Here is a 4,894-nt window from a genome sequence, read left to right as displayed (position 1 = left end):
GTCATGGATATGGAGATATCAAGTTGACACATGGTATACATTGGAGAATGTATACTGAATGACCCGCCATGAGAAAGTATCATGGATCGTTATATGAGTGTCATATACTTTCTCATGTGGCTATTAGTATGACTATTAGTCCTTAGACCTGAAGTCACTATGGTTCCCTACATAAGGAGTTACATACTTTGGCTTCGTCAAACGTCACCCGTAACTGGGTGGACTATAAAGGCGATTACTGGATATATAACAAATTATGCCGAGGGATGTGAGTGATGTAGATGGGATCTATCCCTCCTATATGACGGGAGAGACATCGATATTCTTGATAGAGTGAGACCACTAAGTGCATGGCCATGCCCAAATGAGTCAATATGAGATGTTGAGCTCATTTGATTAAGTGAGTCTACTTGGGATTCAAGATTTAGATTGATTAGAGGATGACATGATCTATGCCTCACATTGGTCAATCTAGATGTCAAGTATAGAAGGACACTTGTCATATATTGTGAAGAGTCACAATTAGTAGTCACAAGGTGATGTTGGATCTCAACATTCTTATAACTTGAGTAGTAATGATGTGTTGCTAGATACCGCTCATTACTTATGCTTCTAAATGTGTTTAGGAGCATTGCCAATGTTATAAGAACCTCTAGGGTCACACACAAAGGGCAATTAGATGGAGATTAGGTTCATTTGATGAACCTAAAGGATTAGGTCCATGTGATGAACCAAATTGGATTAAGAGTAATCCAAATTAGGCTAATTGAGTTGGACTCAATTTGGTTGATGTGTTAAATGAGTCTAATTTGGACTTAGACTTATTGAGTCAATTTAATTCAATGAATAGAGATTCATTAAATTAAAATTGACTTGAACCAATGGTTAGATTTGATCAACCATGGGAGAGAAGTGGTCAAGTTTGACTTTACTTGAGAGGAAGATAAAGAGTCAAGTTTGACTTGACCATTTGCCAACTTATTGGTGAGTTGGCAAAGAGTGGACTAATGATAAAGTTATTCATGTTCAGAAACATGGAAATCTAAGGCTAGGTTACTAAACTTAAAACTAATCATGTGCATGGAATTAGCAAAGATGAACTAAGCTACAATGAAAAATTCTGCATACAAAGAGATCCAACTACACTAAAATTTTGCACATGATATTCTAATAGCAAGAAAACTAAATTTTCAATGCTACTAAACAAGACTGATCATGTTTATTAAATAGCAAGAAAGCTAACACCATGTTCCTGGATCTAAGGTTGTTCGTGCCCACTACTTAGCACAAAAGAAGGGTCTAACAGGAATGCTGATTATATGACAATTTATTCTAATCAACAAGAAATCTATGAGCTAAATGCAACTAAAAATTTGCTCATGCTTCATTAGTTGTGCACGCCTACTGCTACACAAAGAAAACTAGATGTTTGATACAAAAATCTGGATTTGCTTGACACTTGGCTGTTCTTTTTCATTGCAGCAAGGAGAAAGAAAGAACAAAATCTAAAACTGAGATAAACAAATCTATTTCCTTTCATGCTCACTGCCTAAACAACAAAACTAAAATTTTCAAGGCTTTATATAATCCGATCAACACTTACATAACAACAGAACCAACTAAGCATCTTCGGTCAAGGCTTGAACACTACTACAATGTATCCAAAATTTCATGAACCAAAAAGGCAACAACCAAATCAAGCCACACCTATCTGTACAGAATCTAGGAAATAGGAGGAACAAGAGCAGCTTCGAAAACTAAAGGAAGATTACTAAATCCTTATCAACTAAATTATGCATGGCATATTCCAGAAGCAAGAAAAGAAACTAAATCCCTAATCAACTTCAATTCTGTACAACATGATCCGTAGGCAAGGAAGAACTAAATCAAATCTTGAAACTGATCAGATCATCTACATGTTCCGAAACAAGCAAGAAAAGAGGGCTAAATCCCTAACAACTAAATTCTGTACAAACACGATCCGAAAGCAAGGAAAACAAATCGAAGCTCGGAACTACTCCTACTGCAGGTGAGTAGCAACTCACCTAGCGTTCTTGGACTTACAACCGAGAAGAAGGCTTCTAATGCTTCTAGGGCTTGCGGAGAAGTGAAGATCTCGATCTTCTTCGCGCCTTCGAGTTCTCCTCGACGAGAGGAGCTCGGATTCGCAAGGTTCGCCGGAAGAAGGCCTTCGCCGCCCGCCGGAGGGAGGAAACCTAGCTCCGTCGCCTCTTTCGCCCGAGCAGAAGTCGCGACGCCGCGCAGAAGAGGAGAAAGAAGAAACGAGGGTTTAGGTTACGGGAGAAAATAAACCTCCCTTTATAACTAGGTATTCTATTAACCAACTACTACTTAAATAAAATTCACTCTTAATTTGTTTACAAAACAATCCAATGATCACTTGGCTAGCCGCTCTGCTTAAAGCTTTGTTGTGGTTGGAGGTCTTCGGGTCGAGCCTCAGCTCGGCCCTTTTTCTGCAACCTTTTATTTCTATTATCTATAACCACTACTTAAATTTATTTCGTTCTCTATTTGTTCACAAAACAGCCGCAGAACAGTTGGTTGGCTGGGTTCGCTTAAGGCTTGGCTTAACCCGAGGTCCACGGTTCAAATCTCGGCTTGGACTTTATTTTTGTCCAAATTTCTCTCGTTTAGTAAAAATACCAAACGACCTCAGAAAATTCCATAAAAATATTCTAAAAATTTCTAAAAATCTCTAGAATATTTCTATAGCATTTCTAAATATTTTTAAGGACTTTAAGAACTTGAAATAGGGAAAATTGGGTCGTTACATAAAAAGCCCCGAACAAAGGCTTTGGGTCCAAATTTACCTATGATACCCATCGTCGAGCAAGTTCCCATTACTTTGGCCAAGATTTCTTATGATTGAGGTAAAGAGCTTGGGTCTCCAAAACATAGTCATTCTCATTTTGTACTTCCTATGATGAGGCCAGGCCTCCTTATTCCTATGTCTCGTGTGATTCTCCCAACTATTCCTCCTACCGAGACAACATTAGATACCACAACTACTTTGCCAACTCTTTTACAGACCTTAGTCCCTCCTCCAACTATAACCCATGCGAGGTGGACCCCTTGTAGGAGATCTACTAGCTTGGTATCTAAATGACCAGTATCTGAGCAAAGTCTTGTGTTAGCTGGGCCAACGTCATCCGACCAACCATCTCTTGCTCCATCATAATCGCCCAAGCTTTCCCTTGCTCCTCCTCCATGGCCTACAACCTCAACTAGCTCTTCATGTCTCTTTAAGTAATCCCATGGGTTACCATCCCAACAAGGACTAGATTCTACCTCCCTCCCACCTTATGGGATACTTAAGCTGAAAGGTTTATTGGTTGAATCATGGTTACAAGCACAAAGAAAAATGCAAAGGAATACAATTTCTGAGAGTGTTGATGAACACAATTGTAATGCCACTGCAGTAAGTTTTTGATTAAATTCTATTAGCTTATTACAATGAAGTATAATTCTATTATTACTTTATCCAGTTATATACTTCAAGCCTACATTTGGGCCAACTAGCTATGGATCTAGAGAGGGCTAAGAAAGTTTTGAAATATTGAGTGGAAGAGTTGCAGGTTGCCCCTACTATTCCTAGTGACAAAATGATCCAATTACAAGGAAAAATAGAGTCACAAACTGAGCTTATCACCAGCATGGAGAAAACCCTACAAAACTATAGCCAATTACTACAATCCTAAGAGATGGATAAGAAGAACTTAGGGGGCATTTGGTTCTTTCCTAGGAATAGGAATCGAAATGAGAATCATTGTATTATGGAATGGGAATGGGCATGAGCATGGATATCACTCTTAAAAGCAATGTTTGGTTAGTTGTATATTTTCTATCGAAATAAATCAAAATTTCCTTTTTTACCCTTAAAGAAAAATAAGAGAAAAAATTAGATGTGAGAGAAAGATGAATGTGAGAGAAAAAATATGATGAAAGAGAATGATGAGAGAGAAAGTATGATGAGAGAGAAAGTGTGATGAGAAAAAATGAAAAGAGAGAAAGTGTGATGAGAGAAAATGAGAAAAGAGAGTGTGATAGGAGAGAGCATGATGAGAGAGAAAATATAATGTGAGAGAAAGTATGATGGGTGAGGATGAAGAGAGAGAAAATATAATGAGTAAAAATGAGGAGAGAGAGTGTGATGAGAGAGATTGAGGAGAGAGAAAGTATGATGAGAAAGAAAGTATGATGAGAGAGAAAGTGTGATAAGAAAAAAAGAGAACAGTGAGTATGATGGGAGAGATTGAGGGGAGAGAAAGTATGATGAGAGAGAATGTGTTGAGGGAAAAAAAAGAGGGAGTGTGACAAGAGAGATTGAGGAGAGAGAAAGTGTGATGAGAGGGAAAGTGTGATGAGAAAAAAAAAGAGAAAAGAGAGTGTGATGGGAGAGATTAAGGAGAGAGAAAGTATGATGAGAGAGAAAGTATGTTGACAATAAAGGAAGGAAGAGAGTCTGATGGAAAAGATTGAGGAGAGAGAAAGTATGATGAGAGAGAAAGTGTAATGAGAAAAAGGATGAAAGAGAGTATGATAGGAGAGATTAAGGAGAGAGAAAGTGTGTGATAAAATGATGAGAGAGAACAAGGAGAGAGAAGTGATATGAAAGATAAAATAAATAAATATATTTTAATATTTGATATTAAGGGAGAAAATTTTAGTTTTAGGTCAAGGGTATTTTTGGAATAAGGGAATATTTTAATTGATGAAAATAGGATAATGACTCATTGAAAGGGAGATACATGGGAATGAGTTATTACCCAATTTCAAGGATTCATTCCCTTATTTGTATTCCTATTCTTATAATCCAAACATTAACAATGTCAATCAATGATTCTCATTCCCATTCTCCACTCCTATTCCCCTA

The sequence above is a fragment of the Zingiber officinale genome, chromosome 6A (genome assembly GCF_018446385.1).
Source record: "Zingiber officinale cultivar Zhangliang chromosome 6A, Zo_v1.1, whole genome shotgun sequence".
In the NCBI taxonomy this organism is placed as follows: Eukaryota; Viridiplantae; Streptophyta; class Magnoliopsida; order Zingiberales; family Zingiberaceae; genus Zingiber; species Zingiber officinale.
Note: the sequence above shows the minus strand (reverse complement) of the source record.